This window comes from Rhinolophus sinicus, linkage group LG03 (assembly GCF_036562045.2).
Source record: "Rhinolophus sinicus isolate RSC01 linkage group LG03, ASM3656204v1, whole genome shotgun sequence".
NCBI classification, from domain to species: domain Eukaryota; kingdom Metazoa; phylum Chordata; class Mammalia; order Chiroptera; family Rhinolophidae; genus Rhinolophus; species Rhinolophus sinicus.
The window spans coordinates 143,733,622-143,756,850 of record NC_133753.1 but is presented as its reverse complement, the minus strand read 5'-3'; positions in this window follow the sequence as shown (position 1 = coordinate 143,756,850).

Sequence of the window (23,229 nt, the reverse complement as noted above, 5' to 3'; positions counted from 1 at the left end):
CAGAGTGAATTTACACCTTAGAGTACCTGTGACAATGGGAAAAATGCTTCATCTCCCTAAATTTGGGTTTCCATCACAAAACGGGATAAACAATACGTGTTTCACAAGTTGTACTGGTATTAGTTGTGCCCACGGTAAGAGCACAGGAAATGTTTTCTATTATTTTTATCAAAACTTTTATGATAAATTGTTACAGAGAGATACATATTTATACACATAAGCACATAAACACTCATACATACAATAATAAAACTGAATATAAATGAGATAGAGCAAATTAAGGAAGATATTGAAACTAGAAATGGGTTAGTCACAATTAGATGTAAATTTATATAAGGAAAATAGGAATAGAACTATTCTCTACATTGTAAATTTATTTAAAATAAATTTGATAGTGCATAAATTCAAAATTTTAGACTAGATTAAGGTGTTACTGAGGGGGAGCAGAGTTTTGCCACCACAAAATATGCCTCTTGGTGATATTGATTATTATAAGCTAGTTATTTTTTAAGAAATAAAAGACTTCAGAAAGAGCCTTTTACCTTCCCCTTACCTGCCTAAAGGAATTCTAGTGGAAAAATCTGCTTCAGGAAGAAAGATCATTTTAGCATAATAACTAATGTGGTAGATGAAAGGGACCTAGTAAAGTCCGCTTGTTAGACTCCCCTCTGTGTCCTGGTGTTTCTGGGTGTCCCAGCAATAATTTGTTTACCAAATCTTTGCTCTTTCTCATCTACCTGTGAAATGTCTATCTTCCCTTTGAAGTACAAACCACTACCCCCTTTCTCTTTACCTCGAAATGACATGTAAGCCTCATCTGCCCCATTTGTCCTCAAGTCTCATATTATTAAGGAACCCCCATAAGGATATATGTAATTAAATTTGGTTATTTTCTCCTGTTTATCTGTCTCCTGTCAACTTGATTAGACCAGCCAGAACTATGCAGGAAAAGAGGAGACATTTTCCCTTCCCTCAGATTATTCAAACTGAACATAGAAATAGTCGATTTACTTTATGAAAAGGTTGGCTGAAATTTGTTTTAAGTGAAAGTATTATATATGTTGCTAAAATTGTTTGCATACAAGTTTTTACAAACTAGCATTCAGCATGCTCTTGTTACCAGGACCCCAATGTTTTGAGTCTGTCTGCCTGTGCTCACTGGCCCAAAGAAATACAAAAGCAGGAATGTGCAATATAGAAAGAAAAATTGTTTAATGTTGAATTGGCCAATCTGGAAGGGGGTGCTAATGCTTAAGACCCAACCCTTCCATAGAGTGTAAAAGATTATATAGGACAAAATCACAAGACACCATGGATTAGAGGATTCGGGGTGGTGCTTGGAGCTGATTGGTCAGAGGTGAGGTAAGGGTAATAAATCATTTCAGGTATTGAAGACAGTTCTGAAGTGCACTCCAGAGCTCATTTCTGGTCCCATTGGAAAGTAGCCAGGGGAATTTTCCACTTTAGGGCTCAGGAGCTGAAACATAATTTAGGTCAAGATGTTACTTTATCCCGCCAGAGGTCCAGACCTCCTGACCATTAGACAGGTCCAGCCTATGTCTCCTGCTGCCTTGGATGTCACTGATGATCCAGGGGAGAGACTAGGTCTCTGACAGGTATATATAGAGAGAAATGCCTTCTAGAGCTAGGATTTGAAACTAAATTTCATCAAAGTCATAAGGACTCTCAGTTTCACTATTAATCCAGAGTGTTACTCACTGTAAAAACTGTGTCCTTATATTACAGGTCATGTTAAGACTATCTCTATAACTTTTGCATCCTAGCACATCTAGCTCTCATTCCTAAAACCTTTAATACTCCTTTAACTTTATGACTATGGAGATATTAAATTAAAAAGATAGATTTATTTAAGTGTTTCCACTTGTCTATTTAGGAAGATAGAACATTGTATGTCTCCTGTATGCCTTTGAGGAAAAATAAATATAAAGTTAATAATAAAATATTTATACAAAAACAATACTTACCTGAAGCTTACAACTGTAATTTTTGGAGAAATAATTTACAGACTGCATTTAAATATCTGCAATATTATATATTGTGTAAAATTATGATTTTGTTTATTAACTGAACTTGAAAGCATTCCCTCACTAACAAAAGAAAATTGTGGTAAAAGATTTTCATTTAATGACAACAACGGTGAGTAGTTCCATTTGGTATTTTAACATTTCATATATGCCCTTTTTTTTGGTAAATGTTAAGATTGACGTATTCATGTTGATCATGGCTAAAGTTCGGACTATACCCCAGGAACACTATTTCCGTTGTCTTTATTTATGTAATGGCCCTAATCTGCAGCCTCTGGCCATAGATCAAGCTCAAACCAGATTTTTCACAATTAGTATGAAACTTGGGTCCTAAAAAGTTTTGTCAAATCTGGAAGAAACAAAAAAGTAGAATACCAGTCTTTTAGAAGAGTGGATAACCACTGTTAGATAAGCATTCTGTAAAGCTTTCAAGTCGAAAATAACTTCTAACAGCCTTAATATATTAATTGTAAAATACGTACAAATTTGACATCTTCATAGGAAAAAAACTAATGAAAAACTCTCATTCCCATGAACAGTAATCAAGTGCAAAATACCATGCAAACCTAACTGAGGACTATCAAGAGTTCCAAGGGTTCCATAAAGAGTGTTTTTGTAAAACTTCTAAAGGATAAAGCAGTGTTACCTAACCTTGATTCTCCTTGACCATCCACTCCTATTTCTGTCACCAAAATCAGGGTGCTGTCCTGTTGGTTGACACAAAGCTATCTAAGAGTACAGATAGATATATGAATAGAATCCCTAAAATCAATGATTGATAGTTAAATTTGTAAATTTGGTACAAAATTCCACACAGGACTCTGCTCCTAATTTGCATTGTGATCCCAAATATATTACCAAATATCCTTGAACTGAATTTCTTCACTTGTTAATTGGAAGTAACAGCGACATTGAGTCCCAAGACTGTAGTTAGAATTAAATAATAAGCTAAAAAATAGAGGATGGAAATATACATACTTTTTACATGATTAATAACAAAGCACTCGTGAAAAATAAAATGTAAACACAGCCAGCCTGAAAGCTGCCACTTCTCTGCTTTTTTTTTCTTCTTTTTTTCAAGACTCGTTGGAGGCTTAGAAAGCACAGGCTGTATTCTTCTCAGCATTCTGGGCTCTGTGAGGTCCTCATCAGAGAATATTCATTACACAACCTTGGTTATAAATATTTGGCAGAAAATTTCATATATTTAGACAACCGGGAATAGGGTATATTGTTCGTGCATACATTACTGATATCTTATATAAGATTATTAACTATGAAATTAAAATCGTATTCCATGTGTCACGTAAATATGTGTGCAAAGATAGAGATATATGTGTACCTTTATTAGGTATCTTTCTTTATATTTTCATTTTCATGAATGTTTGGCACTCAGTCAGACATACTCTCTCACCTAAGAAACTTAGCAGGCATTTGCCAGATAATTACTGACTGCTAAGTGGTAAAATTATAAAACTGAGAACTAGAAAAGACTTATTGATCATCAAGTAAAATTTGGTTATTTTATAAATAAGTTGTATTGTGGGCAAGATAAAAAGACATTTTTATTACATTTATTTATGGGCCAATTGTGATAATCAGAATTTTATTCAGTGCCTCTCTACAGTAATTATTTTCAACTCCAATTACAGGAAAGGAGCATGAGGCTAAGCAAAGTTAATTATATTGTTCAAGTTTACCAAGGTATTATGTGTCAGGGCCATATTTGAATACATATCTGTGTGATCCCAAAATTGGTGTGCTCCGCCATGTAAGAAATTATTAAATGATTTATGCTAGATTGTGATAACAACAAGATACAGAGCTAAGTCTAAAACTTGTGTGTGTGTTTTTCTATGACACTGTGTAATTCGCAGCCCCTAAGTTTCCCAATAATTGTAATTAACTCCTGAAGATTTTCATGTTAATAGCTTAAACCAACTACTAAGATATTGGCCAATAACAAATAGTGGTATGTGAGCAATAGAAATCATTTATGGTGTTGTAGTTTCTTCTGCTAAGTTGAAAATTTCTGACATAAGGCAAAAATATTACTTTCAGTTGCACTTCATAGATTTTCTATTCACATTTTACATTTATGCATGGGTATATTCAACTTTTTTCCAATAATGTATTTAACTTGAGGCAGTCATGAAAGAAGCTTTTTATTTGATTTTTAAATTAAGAAATAATAAATACATAAATCTACATGTACATAAAGTACAAGAAATATATTTTGTGTGAGAATTCAGAGTCCTTGAAAAACAGAAAGGCTTTTTGTCATAGTACATATAAATATATATTTATTCGTTTTAAACTTCACCCGCTTCACCACGAAGTTTTTTTTGTGTGCGTGTGTTTGGTTTTTTTTTGAAGGAGCTCTGTTCACTTACACTATGAACAACTATTTTGGAGGAATGAAAGTGTTGCTTTTTGAAGGGGTTCAGAATAGGCCTCCCCAAGATTTGTCACTTTGGCATGCAAATTATTTTTAGCTGAAGGCAATCGAAATGCTGTGGACTCATGAGAAACTTTTACCTCCCCTTAAAGAATTTAAATTTGAGGCCCTGCCCATAGTAAGAATTACTACCAAAAATAAAATTGTATGACCTATCTAAATGGCAGGGCAAACTTTTAACTACTGAACATCTGCTCTTGTTATCATCCTGCAAATGACCTTGCTCCCCTCTGACGTACCAAAGCAGGCGCCTTACCTCATCCTTCGCTCAGAATGCCATATATTCCTCATTTTAACTTTCTATATCTGTACCTGTCATGTATGTGGGGATCTCTGAGTCTCTTATGTATATAGAGGTCCCATGTATTTGCAGTTAAATTTGGTTATTTACTCTTGTTAATCTCTTATGTCAATTTAATTATTAGACCATACAGAAGAACGTAGAGGGGTAAAGGAAAGTTTCTTCCTCTCACACATTTCAATCACAAAAATGTGTCTTATAATTTAATAAAAGAATATGATCGGTATTATTCTAAACATAACATACCTCTCTGTGTTTTCAAGATGTGGTTTCTTTAAGGGAAAAATCTTTTACAGGGAACTCCAGGCTTGTTTCTACTTTCTGGCCCCACAAATGACAGATTTAAGTTAATCTCTGTGGTCAGTATCAATATTGATCTAAAATACAGAGGTGCTAAAGAAAAATTATCAGTCCAAGTTCTTACTCTATAATCGCAAAGGTCTTCATGTTTGGAAACATTCAAATTATAAAAGGAAAAATCATTGATATGTTGCAAAAAGGGAAGTAGAAGAAACTGTGTGACTGTGGACCTCATTTATGTATTACATTCCTTCAAATGGTAGTGTTTCTGATCCTTCTTCAGATGAAAGAGCAAGTCATAGAAAGAAAAACACAAAAAGCCAAACACTCAGACTTTTAAAATTCAGAAAAAAAAAGTTTTAATGATGATACTGCCTACTGCAGGAAACGGAAATACACCATAAGTAGGTAGGTCTGCCATCCAAGCTGAAAATGCACTGTCCTTCCGTGAGAATGGGCCCAAACCATACAAGAGTCTAACGCTTTGTTGATACAGGCCTTCAAGAAGTCACTTCTGGAGGGTCTTAGTAACTTGACCAAAGCAGCAGAATGTAGATTCTTTCTTAGGCTATGTGCACTAGATTGCAAACTGTGAAAATACATGCCACTGATCTAACAAAGGAAGGGTGTGTGAATCAGCTATGCCTGACAGGTCGTAGAAGTAGATCCCTCCAACAGAACACTTTTCTTACTCTATTTTTATCAGTTTTCTCTCTTTTTAAAATAATATTTTCTTATTTTATTTGCATACTCCTTTTATCAATTATTTTTGAGGACAGTTCATTATGAAATGAACTTATTTTTATATTCTAATCCAAAGCAGGATCTAATAATTGTTCCCATGCTGTGACTATAATTATATGAAAACTGTTCTACAGTTCTAAAAGGAAAGTTGCATTTGATAATGCTTTAAATTAATCACATTTATTGGAGAAAATTAAATGAAGAACTACCAGAAAATGCAGCCTTTTGCTTTTGTGTGCTGTGACTTTATTAGAATTTTTTTTTATGATGGCTTTTATGACAAAACCAGTATAAAATTGGAAATTTTATTCACATCCCTTAAAGTCAAGAATTCTGAATAATTTTTTTGTGCATAAAGTTGTCTTCCCAACTTTGTCCCCATGTCATTCAATCTAAAGAGATATTGGCTGTAATGAGATTATTCTCAGAAGGGCTTTAGGACAATTATTGCATCTCCATTTTTTAAAAAGACAAGGTTCATTTCATTCTCCATTAGAAGGGTATTGGCCCTTCACAAAATGATTCTTTGTATCTTGGATGCCAAGTAAGATGCTGTCCTCTTCTGCACTCTTCATGTTCCTACCCAGTGAAAAATACAATGCTGTTATGGACGCTTTGCAAAGCAGACTGATCATTACACAGATGAAGGCTAGCACATTATCTCAGCTATTATATAACTTCCATCAGGTGATATTGTTTTTCAATTATCTTCCTTTCTGAAAACAAAATAGGAGTGTCTACTTCAGGAGACTCCAGAGCTGACCCAATTAACTTTCCTATTATATGAAAACAAAATGACCTTCAAAATTTTATTTTTGCAAATATTCAGGATTCATGATACAGCATTTTTAGTTTATTTCAATTATATGTCTCTTTTTTCTGCTAGATTTTTTTAACTCCTTGATAACAGAGAACCTGATATTATAGATAGGTAGGTAGACAGATAGATAGATAGACAGACAGACAGACAGACAGACAGACAGACAGACAGACAGAGAGATATCCACAGATGGCAGCATAAATCCTGATCCATAGTAGGTAATCATTTTGTTCAACTGAATTTATTTTATACTTCAGGTGTGCAAATGTAGATGTATATCAGCTGGTTAAAACATCTATATGATCATGTTTCATTTTAATTTATAGCTTTTTAATCATGCTAACACTAAGTCTGTCCAAGTTTTTTCCCTCATTTATTAAGTACATTGTCATTTCTGATATTTTTCTGTAAACTGAGCATATTTCTTTTGAATGACACAATATTTTGGCTCAACTTTCTCTAATGGGCTTTTGCTGTGAGAGAAACTCTTAGTTATTCTATACCAACTTTGCCTGGCTTTTGCTATGCCTTCCAGAGAATTTTCCTCATTCCTCCTTTTCTTTCTGATAAAATTTTTTCTGCTTAACCTGCCCCTGCTTCTTTGCTCTACTGTATCCCAAATTGGGTAGAGGTAACTAGAGGTAATAAGAGTTCATTTATTCCCAAAATTATATAAAGATACTTTACAATATATGTAGGCTCCTGTGCCACCTCAGGTGAATTAATTTAGCAAACATTTAATAAGTATCTATTTTTTTTACAATATAACGTGATAAGTACTAAGAGTTAAAGTTTCTGCTCTTTAAAAAAAGCTCCTTATGTAATGGACTCCATTGTATATGTCCTTTTATACTTCATAGGAAACTCCCTAAATTTTTTCCCTTTCTATAATGCTTTCTGTAGTTAGTCTGTGAATATTTGCAAGTTTCATTATTATGTTAAGGTACATTCCTTCTATGCCCAATTGGTTGAGAGCTTTTATCAGTAAAGAATGTTGAATTTTGACAAGTGCTCTTTCTGCATCTATTGAGATGATCGTATGATTTTTTTATTCTCCATTCTGTTAATGTGGTATAGCAGAGTTACTGATTTGTTTATGTTGAACTATCCTAGCATCCCAGAGATAAATGCTACTTGATTCTGGTGCTAGATCCTTTTAACATGTTATATTTTGTTGAGGATTTTGCATCTGTGTTCATCAAGGACATCAGTCTGTAATTTCCATTTCTTGTAGTATCATAAAAAATGCCATATGTAAGTGCATAGATAAAATACTCAACGGTGAAAGCTGAGAGCCTTTTCTCTAAGAACAGAAACAAGAGAGGGTGCACTCTCTTACCACATCTATCAACATAGTATTGAAATCCTATCTAGAGCAATTGGGCAAGAAAATTAAATAAAAGTTATCTAGATCAGAAAGGAAGAAGTAAAGCTATCTCTGTTTGCAGATGACATAATCTTACATAGAGAACACCTGAAAAACTCCACGGGGGAAAAAAACCAAAAACCATTAAAACTGAAAAGCAAATTCATTAATTCTATAGAATTCAAATCAACATATCAAAATCAATTGTGTTTCCATACACTAACAGGGAAATATCCAAAAAAGAAATTTAGAAAACAGCCCCATTTACAATAGCATCAAAAAGAATAACATACATAGGAATAAATTTAATCAAGAAGGGAAAGATGTCTACACTGAAAACTATAAATTTCTGATAAAAAAGAAACTGAATTAGAAACAACTAAATGTAAATATATTCCCTGTTCAAGGATTGGAAGAGTTAATAGTAAAATGGCCATATTACCCAAAACAACCTACAGATTCAGTGCAGTCCCTATCGTAATTCCAGTAGCATTTTCACAGAAACAGAAAAAACAATCCTGTGTTTTGTATGGAAAAACAAAAGACCCATAAAAGCTAAAGAAATCTTGCGCAAGAAGAGCAAAGTTGGAGGCATTACAGTTCTGGATTTCAAACTATATTACAAAGTTATAGTAATCAAAGCAGTATGGCACTAGCATAAAAACAGACAAACCAATAGAACAAATAGAAAACCCAGAAATACACCAAAACCTAGATAGTCAACTAATTTTTGGAAAAGTTCCCAAGAATACATTGGTGAAAGGATTGTCTGTTCAATAAATGATGCTGGGAAAACTGGATTTCTGCATACAAAAGAGTGAAATTGGAACCTTGTCTTAAACCATATATGAAAATCAACTCAAATTGGATTAAAGACTTGAACATAAGATCTGAAATCATAAAACTACTGGAAGAAAACATAAGGGAAACGTTACTTGGTGTGTTGGCAATGATTTCTTTTTCTATGTGACACCAAAAGCAAAAGCAACAAGAATAAAAATAAACAAGTGAGACTACACTAAACTAAAGAAGTTTCTGCACAACAAAGGAAACAATCAACAAAATGAAAAGCAACCTACTAATGGGAGAAAATATTTGTAAGTCATATATATGATAAGAGATTAATCCCAAGTACATATAATGAATTCATAGAACTCAAAAAATAAAAAAAGCAAGTAAGCTGATTAAGAAAGGTGCAGAGACTTGAACAGATATTTTCCAAAGAAGACATACAAATGGCCAACATCACTAATTATCATGAAAATGCAAATCAAAATCACAGTGAGATATCATCTCACAGCTATTAGGATAGATGTTATTTAAAAGAAAAAGTACGATGTTAACAATTATTGGTGAGGATATTGAAAAGGGAATCCTTATGCTTGTACACTGTTGGTGGGAATATAAATTGGTATAGCCATTGTGGAAGAATGTATAAGAGTTTCTCCAAAAATTAAAACTACAAGTACCATATGATCCAGCTATCCCACTGCTGGCTATATATCTAAAGGAAATAAAATCACTATGTTGAAGAGCTATCCACACCCTCATATTCACTGCAGCATAATTCGCAATAGCCAAGATGCAGAAAGAACTGTCAATCAATGGATGGATGAAAAAAGAAAATGTACACAGTGGAATATTACCCCACCTTTAAAAAGAAGTAAACCCAGCTATTTATGAAAATGCAGATGGATCTGGAGGGCATTATATTAATTGAAATAAGCCGGACACAGGCAGACAAATATTGCATGATATCACTTATATGTGGAATCAGAAGAAAAGAAAAAAGCCAAACTCATAGTAACAGAGAGTAGAATTGTGGTTACCCAGGGCTGTGGGGGGGAAAAGGGAGGCAATTTATTTTTAAAAAGAAAGAAAGATGGCAGAATGATGGTTGCCAGCGTTGGAGAGAAGGAGTCATGGGGCATTATTGTTTAATGTGTACAGAGTTTCAGTTTTGAAGACGAAAAGAACTCCAAAAATAGATAGTGTTGATGGTTGCACAACAATATGAATGTACTTAATGCCACTAACCTGTGTTCACTTAAAAATGATAAAGTAGCAAATTTTATGTTATGTGTCAATAAGAAAGTTCCAAATTCCATTTAATTAATTAACAGTTAGGCTTATTTCCTACCTTCCTAGTCTAGGTGTTAGCACATTATACCATTTGCATAATAATAACAATATGTACTGAGTGCATACAATGACAAGGTGTTAAACACTTTATAAACAATATCCTGTTTTTAGTTTATACAAATTAATAAAAATTCTAAGTCTTACTCAGGCTAAATGACAGGAAAATTTACACAGTTATTAGGTTGGTGCAAAAGTAATTGTGGTTTTTGCAATTATTCTTAACCTTTTAAATCGCAATTACGTTTGCACCAATGTAATAGTAACCCAGCTAAGAGCAAGACTCTAAACCCAGATTTTTCTAACTCTGGATACTATACTGACTCACTAAATATCCAACATATGAAATTAAAAGCCATACTACATTGTAAAATTTCTCACCCAGTAAAAACAGTCTTCTTTTAAACTATTTTTGAAAGTGACTTTTACTTACCTCTTATATTTCCCACTTTCTTACTGGCTAGTCCACTTAAAGAAGCAGTATATCAACCAATTGGAAAAAAAAAAAAAAAGACCAAAAATATGTTGGGAGAGGAGAGGAACTTAAAGTGTCAACTACTTATATTGTTGTTATTGTTGATAAAATTAAGGTGTATCTTATAAGAAAAATTTAGAAATTCATCATGTAGTTGGAGAATTCTGGGTGAAAACTGATAAGTAAATGAAAACTTTATAATAGAAAATGAGGCAGTGCTGTGTATAATTGGATACCTTACTCATTCAAACACTTTTTGAAATAATGAAATTTCTCATTATCAAGAGTTTTCTTGGATTAATCTGGTTAGTCTCAATCACTGTACAAACCCATATGCTACATATTATACTTTATATGCATTATGTTAATATGTTTTAAAAAGATTGTATCCCATTTAAAATATATGTAAATATATGTACATATACATACACATATATACACATATACGTAATGTATGTATATAACATATATACGGTTTTATAATATCAAGTTCTACATGTTCCATAAGTTAAAATTCTTTCTAAAACTTTCTTGTTGCCTAGTGTTTTTTTCCCAAAATAAAGAAAACAGTGCCAACATTATCTAAAAATATTTAACATTTTTAACAGTAATTATGAACATTTTGACCAAAATAAAAAGCCAATTAGGTATGCATTGGACTATCATTCACTACATTTTGTAAGGCAAAACTGTTCAGCACAAATAATGTTATATAGCAGACTCAGAACACTTGCAATATTAACTGCACTGAATTTTTTGAACAAAAGAATATTCAGAGAAAAAAATAACCTGACATTTTAAACGTGTCAATAATGGTTTAATATAGTGAATGAATGCAGAGGGAATCAACAGACTTTGCAAACATCAGGTTGTCATTTTCTTAGTATATCAAACAATACACTTCCATAGAATAAATACTTGGCGGGTCCACACAGTCAAGGAAATCTTACAACCTCTGTCAGTACACTCAACATGAAGTAGCAATGAGATCATACGTAATAATCTCCAAAAGAAAATGAAACTCCAAAAGCAATAGGTCAGGAGAGAAGCAGGTGGGAGTGAGGTGAGAGAAAGCCATTTAAGTGTCAGTGAGTCTCTGACAAAATACGTGTAAAATCCACAAGCTGCTCAAAGAAGACATTTAAAATCACAGACATGGAACAGAAATTGTTCCCCTAGAAATCCAAATACCAGGAAGTATTCTCAAAACTTAATTTCTCCTCTTTTCCTTGGCATGTCTTTCCTATCCATGTCTCTCTGCAGAAGGACTCATGATTGATATTCAGTATGCATGTCTAAGGAAACCTTTAATACTAACTTTAGATTTGAATTGTGACTAAATCATAAACAGAGCCTTATGTAATGGCCCTTATGACAAGAAAATAAGGCTTAAACGACCATAGATTATTTAGAAGAGATAAGCATGGAAAAGAGAGCCTTGTTTTACCCCATTGTATGTTGTGAAAATACAGATATCTAAGATGAACAATCAAATGGAATCGAATAGAGTGTTAATGTTAATAGGAAAGAATCAATAATAAATGATATGCATTTTAGGCCCCAGGCAAATGCAAATGATACGGTAGTAATTGTAATTGACATTTCTAAACATGGTAGAGAAAGTAGATAATGTTTTGTTTGGTCAGTTTATCAGAGCAGCTTTGTGTCGGCATCAGATATTGGCTAGATGTTTGTTGAGCAGAAAGCCAATGATTAGCATGGCATGATATTTAATTTTGTCCCAATATGCTCTGCTACTGTTATAATGTCTAAGTAAATAGAAATAAACTAGGAATGGTCAATTTTCTTTATTATAATCTTACCAATGAGCAAAGTTGGTTGAGGATAAAACACTACAAAGAAACAAATATTAGGGGATAGAAGTAGGTAGCTAAGCCACTAAAAAAGAGTCCAAAGAAATATGATTTGTTATTCAAGCAAAAATCTAGCAATTTAAATAAGCAAACTGCAGTTAAAAGAATGGTGTAAGAGAAAAATGTTTTGAAATTCTAATAAACTCTATTGATTATATGTGTATCCATTTGGCAGAAACCACAGCCAAGAACTCAGACATGATCTTTTCCCTAGCAAGACTTTGTTTCAGCTTATTAACAGTCTTCGCCTGCTCTCACCACTCTCCCCAAACCCAAAGAAGGAGAAAATGAAACTAATCTTGGGGACAGTCCGCAGGGTAACATGAGCAGGCCGGATTCAGCCATTACTTCAGTTTCTTAATCCACATGAGTACCGCATAGTTTTAAAAGCTGCATGTTTGCACTCAGTTTTGCCCAATAATAAGCATTTTGGGAAGATGAGCATCTGTAGTTAGCTGCTATTTTTTTTAATAATTTAAGGTGAAATTCACATAACACAAACCATTTTAAAGTGAACAATTTCGTACATTCACAATGTTGTGCAACCGACACCTCTGTCTAATTTGAAAACATTTCAATCATTCCAAAGTAAGCCACTTATTTAGTAAGCAGTTTTGCCCTCTTTCCCCTCTTGGAGGCCCTCGAAATCACCAGACTGCATTGTGTCTCTATGGAGTTATCTCTTTTGGATATTTTGTGTGAAGGGAATCGTGCCATATGTATGAACTTTTGGATTTGGCTTCCTGCCAAACACTACCTGCCATAGTTTTGGAAGTACACCCATGTTTCATATATCAGTACTTTATTTCTTTTTATAGCTGAATATTATTCCATTGTATGTCTATACTACAGTTTGGTTATTTATTCATCAATTGATGGACATTTGTATTGTTTTAACCTTTTGGCTATTGTGAATAGTGCTGCTATGAACTCTGTGAACATGTACATATAGGTACATGTTTTTGATTTTTTGGTGTTTATACCTACAGTGGAATTGCAAGACCACATGGTATTTCCATGTTTAACTTTCTGAGGAATTACCAAACTGTTTTCCATAGTGTTTGAACCATTTTACATTCCCATCAGCAATATACAGGGTTCCAATTTCTCCATATATTTGCCAACACCTGTGTGTGTGTGCGTGTGTCTGTGTGTGTGTGTTTATTATAGCCATCCTAGTTGGTATTAAGTGGTAACTTAGTTTTGATTTGCATTTCGCTAGTGATTAATGATGTTGAACATTTTTTCAAGTGTTTAATAGCCATTTGTATAGTTTCTTTAGAAAAATGTCTATTTAAGTCCTTTGCACATTTTTAAATTGGATGGTTTGTCTTTTTGTTGCATAGTTGTTAGTTCTTTATATATTCTGGATCCCAGGCTCTTATTAGACATGTGTTTTGCAAAAATTTTATAGATACTCATTCTACTTTTTTGACAATGTCTGTGGTGCACCAAAGTTTTTAATTCGGTTGAAGTACAATTTATTACTTGCTGTTGTTGCTTGTACTTTTGGTATCATATCTAAGAATCCATTGCCAAATCTAAAATCATAAAAATTTACCCCTATGCTTTATTCTAAGAGCTCTATGGCTATAGCTTACACACACACACACCCCCACACACACACACATTATTGATCCATTTTTGGTTAATTTTTATATATGGTATAAGGTAGAAGTTCAACTTCCTTCTTTCGCAAATGGAATTCCATCTTTCCAGGTACCATTTGTTGAAAGATATTGTCTTCCCCGCTGAATCTTGGCGTCCTTACTGAAAATTCATTGACCATAGAGGTATGAGTTTATTTCTGGACTCTCAATTCCTTTGTTCTATGTCTATCCTTATGCCAGAACTACATTCCTTTGATTACTGTAGTTTTGTAGTAAGTTTTGAAAACTAAAATTTTAAGTACTCCAACTTTTTTTTTTAAGTTGTTTTTGTTATTTTAGGCCCCAAGCAAATGCATATAAATTTGAAGATTGAATTTTCCATTTCTGCAGAAAAGGTTGTTGTAATCATGATAAGGATCACTTTGGGTAGTATTGACACCTTAACAACGTTGTCTTACAATTTATAATCACAGGATATCTTTTCATTTATTTAGGTCTTTTGCCAATAGTTTGTAAATGTCAGTGTATAACTCTTTCACCTTCATGGTTAAATTTATTCCTAAGTAGTTTATTCTTTTGTATGGTATTGTAAGTGGAGTGGTTTTCTTAATTTTCTTTTTAGATTACTCGCTCCTGGTGTATACAAACACAATGTTTGAATGTTGATTTTATAACCTACACGTTTGCTAATATTTTTATTAGCTCTAGCATGTGTGTGTGTGTTTGTATGTGTGTCTATTTTTTTAGATTTTCTACATGTAGGATCATGTCATATACAAATAGAGATAATTTTACTTCTTTCTATCTAATTTGGATGCCTGTTATTTATTTATCTATTTATTTTGTCTCGACTAATTGCTCTGTCTAGAACTTTCAGTAAAATGTGGAATAGCAGTGGTGAAAATCAGCATACTTGTTTTGTTCCTAATATTAGAGGCAAGATTTTAGTCTTCCACCATTGAGTATGTTGTTAGCTGTGAATTTTTTATAAGTTCCCTTTATCATGTTAAGGAAGTTTCCTTCTATTCCTAATTTTCTTAGAATTTTTATCATGAAAGAATGTTGGATTTTGTAAAAAAAAAAAAAATTTAGCAAGTGTTATTTTTGAAAAGTCATTATTTTTTGAAAATATTGAAAAAACACTGAAAATGATACAGATAGCATTTAGTATAGTACATCTAACTTTAAAAGAAGAGGAAAGGAATAGCATTGGTAATCACAGACTAATCAACTCAAGCCCTGAGAAGATACTGTAATAAATAATCTAATAACGAATGTACAATCATCTAGCAGAATATGAGGTACTAGATAGCAATTTATGTGAATTTAGAAAGTGGAAATAAAAACCCCAACAAATTCATTGTTTTCTATGAAAGGGTGAGAGTTGTACAGAAAAAGGATAGCGTGACATAATATTAAATAATCTTAAAATTTAATAATACTTTTTATTATAGCTTATAAGATTGTCATCTAAAAGCCAGAACCAAATAGTTTTAGATTGAGAGGGATTTCTAATGTTGAATATAGATATTAAATTTTAAGTGTTACCGGTATATAAGGAAACATTGATTGTTTATCCATTTATTACCTGAAGGACATTTCGGTTGTTTTCAGTCAGTAGTTGCAAATAAAGCTGGAGTAAACATTTGTGTACAAGTTTTTGTGTGAAGATGATTTTTTTCCTCTTTGGCAAATACCTGGTATGTCGGTGTTCTATTACTGCTATAGCAAATTCCCACAAATTTAGTGGCTTTAGACAACACCTGTTTATTTTCTCATAGTTTTTATAGGTCAGAATTGTAGGCAAAGAGTCCCTCAACTGATTTCTCAGCTTAGAGTCTCACAAGACTGAAATCCAGGTGTCAGGGACTACATAGTTTGTAGACTCTGTGAAAGAATCCACTTTCAAGTACATTCAGGATGTTGGGAGAATTCACTTTATTCTCATGTTTTCCACGTGGCCCCCTCCATTTTCAAACCAGCATAGGTACAGTGAGTCCTTCCCATGCTTTCAGTATCTCTAACTTCCTTCTGCCTTCACCCAGTAGAAAGCTCTGCTTTTAAGAACTCATGTAATTACATTTGCCCACATGGGTAATCCAAACTAATCTCCCTACTTTAAAGTGAACTGATAAGCATTAACTGCATCTGTGAAGTCCCATATGCAATATAAGATAACGTTCAGTAGTGTAACACCAGGGGACAAAGGTCATAGGACCAAAATTCACCTCCTTTACCCAGGCCGTATGGTAAGAGTATGTGTAACTTCATTAAAAACAAGCAAATAAACAAAACAAAACACCAAACAGTTGTCCTCTGTCTTGCATAGTTTTTGCCAAGTGATATGCTGTAATTATTTTCTTTGTTTTTCTATATCTAATATGTATGTTTTTCATCTGACAGTTTCATGATTTTTCATTCATCTCTTCATTGTACTAAATAGTTAATTAAATCTCACCACTACTCTATCCGTTTAAATATAACGTGTCTACATGTGGGCTTTTCTGATTGTTGTTTCTATTTGGGTTTTTTTTTTTTTCTGTTTTCATTATGTTTGAAGTTCTGTGAGCTTGATTCTTTGGTTTAAACATGTTTTGATGTTCTTGGAAATCCTTATCCAGTATATTTTCAAATAATTATTTCTGTCCTCTTGTTTATCTATCCTTCTGTGTTTCCAGTTAGGCGTATGTTCACATTTCATGTTCCACATCTCATCATGTTCTCTGTTTTATTTTTGTTTTGTTTTTTAGTTCTCTTACTGTTCCAATTATGTAATAATTATTGATCTATTTACAATTTCATTGATTAATATCTGGGCTGTGTTGAGTCTAATAATGAGTCCATCAACTTCATCTTAATCTCTCTTACTGTGGTTTTACTTTAACTCTAGTATTTGATTCATTCTTACTGTATTTCCTTTTCTGTGCTGAAATCCCGTCTCTTCATGGAGCATGTTGTCTACCTTTTCTAGTAACATAATAATCAGAGCTTTTGTTTTTTTGTTTGTTTGTTTTTTAATTCCTTAGCTCATAATTTCACCATCTGAGTCATCTCTGAGTCTTCCCTTTACTGCTTTGTTTCTTGTTTGTTTTTTAATTTTCTTTTTTGAGTCTCTCATAATGTATAATTGCATATCAGGCATATAATGTGTAGAATGACAGAGACTGAGGGCAAGAGTATTTGTGAACTGGAAATCGGCTTACTTTTTTTCTACTAGGCCTTTAGTGAGGGAGATGAGTCAATACTGTCAGGAATTGTGCACAATTTGGGTATTGTTTTTGCTAGAGATGTTTTTAGTGCACCACCAGCTTCAAATCCCTCTGGTATTATCTTGTCCTTAGTCTTTTGGTTGGGAGTTTTCCTCGATGTTCCAGCTCTGCCCTCAGCTTTAGGCCTTCACTGTGCTCCTGCATCTCAGAGAGCGTTTCTCTATAATCTCTACCCATCCCCCAAGAGATGCTTATGTCTTGTACTTTCCTTCAAGGACACAGTGATGGGAGATAAGAAGGTGTTTTTTCCTGGTTCAGCCTCATTTTTAGGTAGGGTCTGTGCCCCTGGTCCTTAGGTATGGGGCTTTCTCAGTTATTCTACCTTTTCTCCAATGACAAGAAATTTCTAATAATCTGGTTCCTTCCCCTAGTGATGTCAGGCTTTTGTTCTTTATGGAAAAATGGACTGGGTGGATCCTTGTACTTTCTTTGCAGCTGTGGCAGCTTCCTTTCTCTAAGCCTGAACTACCAAGGAAGGATTTCTCTGCTCTCCTACCCTGCCCCCAATATTTCTCATGCACACCCAGGGAGGTTATAATGTTGAGATTATAGATGTGTTACCCCCAGTGTTCTATATTTGCATGGGAGCCCCCACTAAAATTTCAGCAATGTGTTAAAATTGTACTGGAGTTCGTCTTACCTGCTTGTATATAGACCTTATCTATAGCCCCTGCCGTAGGTAAACTAGTTCCAGAGCCCCATCTTTCTTTACATTTCAAGCTAGTTTGCTCTGTGACTTTAGCTCTTTGTTGGATTCAGAAAAATACATAATTGTGTGCATTATCCAGTCTTTTCTTGTTGTTAGGATGGGAGTAACACTCTTCCCAGATTTCTACATATTTGGCAGAATCCTGAATCCAACTATTGTAAAGATACAGTGCATGATTGTACGTCTGGATAGATAGATCCATGAGGAAAGTACAATGTCTTATTTGCTATCAGGTTGGTGCAAAAGTAATTACAGTTTAAAAGATTAAAAATAATTGCAAAAACCACAATTACTTTTGCACCAACCTAATAATATCTCTGTAACACTAGCATCTAGACTCAGGGCAGCATGTTTCAGGACTTCAATGAATGGTATTGAATTAAATTTATAGTTTTGTAAAGACCAGAACTAATATATAGTTAGACTAGTGGGTTTCAACTATGGTGATATTGCCCTCCATCCATCCAGGAGACATTTGACAATATATAGAGAAATTTTTCATTATTGTCAGGTCTGGGGGCAAGTGTGTAGGTGGGGTGTTACTGATAAATGCTAATACATATCTTATAATACACTGGACAGTACCCTCACGTAAAGAGTTATTTTGCCCCAAATATCAATTGTGCTGAGGTTGAGAAACCAGTGTTATACTAAAATGGAAATTATAGAGAACATCTTACATAGACCAGATTTTGTTACCCTGTTTCCCCAAAAATAAGACCTAGCCAGACAATCAGCTCTAATGCGTCTTTTGAGCTAAAATTAATATAAAACCCAGTATTATATTATTACATTATATTATATTATTTATATTATATTATATTATACCCGGTCTTATAGTAAAATAAGACCAGGTCTTATATTAATTTTAGCTCCAAAAGATGCATTAGAGCTGATTGTCTGGCTAGGTCTTATTTTCAGGGAAACACGGTAATCAATAGTCGTGATCTTTTCATGAATAGATAAATGTAACAGAGTATCTGATAAGGCATTTGTTAAACCCACTGACTTCTATTTGTATGTATCATGTAGGATGCATTTGGCTGCAAGTAATAAAAATTTCCATTCAAAATGATATAAATAATAAGAAAATTTGTTATATCAACATAACAGGGAGTCTAAAAGTAGGGCAGATTTTAGGAAGAGTAGCTTCAGGGTGTGGTTGTTTTCTTGTATGATTTTCCTGGTTCTTTTTTTTATTTATTCCTTTTTTTCACAAGTTGTCTTTGTCCAGTAACTACCTCCTCTCAAGATAGCAAGATGGTTTCCAGAAACAATGGGGAAGCACACTTTATTGTCATATCTTATATGAATGATGTTTCATAATGCCGTTTCTAAAACAGGCAAATCCAAAGTAAATAAGGAGTAGGAAACTATTTCAGTCGATGTGTAAGGCAAAGAATCCATCCCAGGATGATTTGATAATTATTGAAAATACAAAGGGTGTGAAAATATGTTTCCTAAAACTATGTTTATTTACAAAGGAAAAATTCTGAAGGAATGTAAACCAAAATATTGGACAGTCTGTGTAGGTTGGAATTTTAGGTATATGTTACCTTTTTATAGTATTTCTACCTGTGTATTGTTTCTATGTATTAATTCTAAACTCTTCAAAAGTGAAGGGAAAGGGAGTTCCAATGAACTAAAATAAGTTACACCTTATTAAACAAAAGGGAAAAAAAAGGTTTAACATATTTTTTAACAGAAATATTCAAGCCATTATTTTTTGAGGGGTTGTCCCTTTCATCTATAGGGTTTACCTTGGAAACATCAGCAAATATTGTGGCCTAAATTAATGGCTTTGCGTGGATCACTAACAAAATGTGTTTATATTTAGTGCCCATCTTCCATCAGGCAATCCATTTTCATGTTTTGACAAAACTTTATTCTCTGTGTGTTCAACCCTGAAATACTCATCTTTCTCAATATCCTCTTTCACGTGTACTCCCTATATCTGTTGCTGCGTTTCAATTCATCCATACCTACTGGCTGGAAACTTCGGAGTTATTCCTTATTCCTCCTCCATTGCCTCCTCAACTTTCACAACTAATCACTTATCATGCTCTAAAGGGATCTTCAGAAGATCCCTTTTGTCTGTGCCACATTTTCCATCTCACTAAACTGTCCTATTTTATATTTTTGTCATTCCTACATGAACCATTACTTTATCCTCATTGCCTTTAAAGCATCCTCAACTATAATTTATTTAAATTATCCATCACAGGGAACCTATTTTCAACTATTAATTTAATCATGGCATTTCATATTTTTATCAATCGTAATAGCTTATATCTTAAAAACTAAGTAGGAGTCTGTTAAAGCCTTGCCTTGACTGATTCTCTTTTTTTGTCTGTGTTCCTTAAGTTGATTCATGTTAGTCACAGATCACATCTCTTCATGACTCTACCTAGAGCTAAATTCTACCCTCAAAAGATTCTGAGTAAAATGCTCTTTCTCAGTATTCCTGGCTCCCAGTTGTTACCATGAGTGTCAACTCTGATTTCATTTCTGCCAACTTTTAACAGTGTTTAAAATACAACAGACATTTAACATATTTATTTCAGTAATTCTCACATCTAACCTATGAAATAGGTTTTAACTACCATATTTTGCTGTGTATAATGCATACTTTTATGCCCAAATTCTGAGGGAAAAATAAGGATGTGCATTTTACATGTGTAGTATTAATACTGTATCTATGTAAATGCTTTTAATTCTTTTATTAACGCTTATATGAGTTAAAAGTGTAACTCTACAAATCAATAATGATGTCCATATGCAAAATAATACCCTGGAATATTGTTGAACTTATGACACACTTGCAACGACGAAGAGTTCTTGGCCTTCCATGATGCGTAAATCTACCTCATATCTGTTCCTGTGTTTTTATAATTATTTGTTACATAAAATTTCTTGTACCATAATATGTTAAAAAAATAAATGCTAAAATGCCTTCATAATATAAAAAACAAGTATCTAAATGTAAACAAATAAAAATTTGAATTATGAAATTAAAATGAAAGATTTTTTTTCCCTGAAAGTTTGGGCCAAAAACACAGGAGCACATTATACACTACAAAAGACTGTACTAGTTTCCTCATTTAATGGATGAAATACTTAGTGACAGAGAGGTTAAGTGGCATAAGTCACACAGCTCCGTCGAAGATGGTGGAGCCAGTTCCAGATCCAGGCTGTTTGACTCCAGTATCCATGCTCTTGATCACAGAACTACACTTCTGATTGCATTAATCACTTGAGTACCAGAGCAAAGGTTTAATATTTCTAATTTTTGTGTATTCCCATATGGTTTTATTTTAGTGGTTAATTTGTCTCCCCAATGCTTTGGAAGTCTTAAAGCAAGATTTTGTTTTTATTTTATTTTAATTCTGTAGTGCTTAGCAATACTTTGTAGGTAGTTGGCATTAAATGAATTTTGAATGAATGACTAGTTTAGTTGCTTCGCAGAGTCTCTTTGTCTCAATTCATCTTATAGTGACTGACAGATCAATCCTGTTAATTCTAGTCATGTCCTATTTTTTGAAAAGCTTTCAATAAATCCCCACTTCCTTTTACATAAGAGCCTCAAATCCTCAAACTAGCCTTGGGTAACTTACTCTATGGTCTAAACCTAATATTCTTTATAAATGCCATATTCCCCTACCTCTCTTTACAAAGCCTCTACTTATCCAAAACCTTCTGTTTCATACATGCTTTCTTCCATCCTCTTGGCTATGGCTCAATACATATAAAAGATTCTTCTTCTTCTTAACTCCAGATGATCAAATTGAAAACTAGACTTCTCTGTTCACCCATATCAGCCCTCTGGACATCTGTATTATTGTATCTGCAATATTGCAATGGTCCAAAGCCTGACTTATCATTGTTTCTGCAACATAATATAGTAACCTGCAAATATACAGGAATTGTGAGTAATCTTTAAAACATAATGGGTTGAAAAGAACAGAGCATTAAAAAGTTATGTCTTTTAGACCAAAGAATATTGGCATGGAGAAAGTTCTTATTTCAGTGAAGAATAGAACAATCATTTTTTTTTGGATTATATATACTCCACTGTCAGTCTTATAAACATTTTTTATTAGAAAGTATTTACAGGTATGTAGAAAATATGCTATTTTTGCATAGTGTGTACCATAAATCAAAATATTATAATATTAAAATCAGAATCGCATTCACTTAACCTACTAATCAGATTCTCGTATGTTAAAATTTAATGAGAAAGTGTGTAGAAAAATTATATGCGTATATTGGGCGGAAACTAATTAGTTTAATGTGCTGGTAGGTTGTTGGATTTGAATTAAGGAAATAAGTTAAATGCCAAAAGCAAATGTTAAAACTGTATATTCTAAGTTTAATCTTATGATTCTAAACTTACTAGTAACTTGACTTTGTAGGCAATTCTCCTATGCAAAGAAGTAAATTTCAGAGGTCATTTTTGGCTTATACTTCTAACTGATGCATTGCTTTTTGCTTTTCAATGATTTAAGGTGGAGAGGAAAAGATTATACTCATTCATCTTCCTAATGATATCTGCCTTCCAGACTTTACTCTGCATCTTTATGTTGAATTTTTCAAATAGCAAATAATTCAATAGAGAAGTGCCCTTTGTAAGGGAATATTTTTGTGGCAAGATAATTTTTGAGATACTCATTTATGATTCCTCTATGTATTTTTGCTATTTCTTTTCTTTTAGGTTCTGCTCTGCTTGTTTTGTGGAAGATTTGTGTTGGTTCTTCCAGGTTTTTGTTTCTAAACAACATTTACTGAGACCAATTAAGGAGAACAGATTTTTGAGATAATAGAAAAATCTAGTTAGAATAGAAAAGTAGGAGAATAATGACTGATGGGAAGTATTTCCTCTAATATATATTAAAAAAAAAAAATTCACCCTTATTCACAGTCATACCTCAGGCTTTTGAAGATAGAGAAAAGTGGAGTGTTTGGGTCATCCCTAAAGATAGAGCATGCATTGACTCGTGTGTGTGATAGAATAACAATGGAGAATGTATCATCAAAGGGTCACAGTGTGGAACATTACTCTATCACCAAGAGCCTTATGCAAGATGAGTCACCGTTTGAAAACTGAAGTCTTCTCCTATTG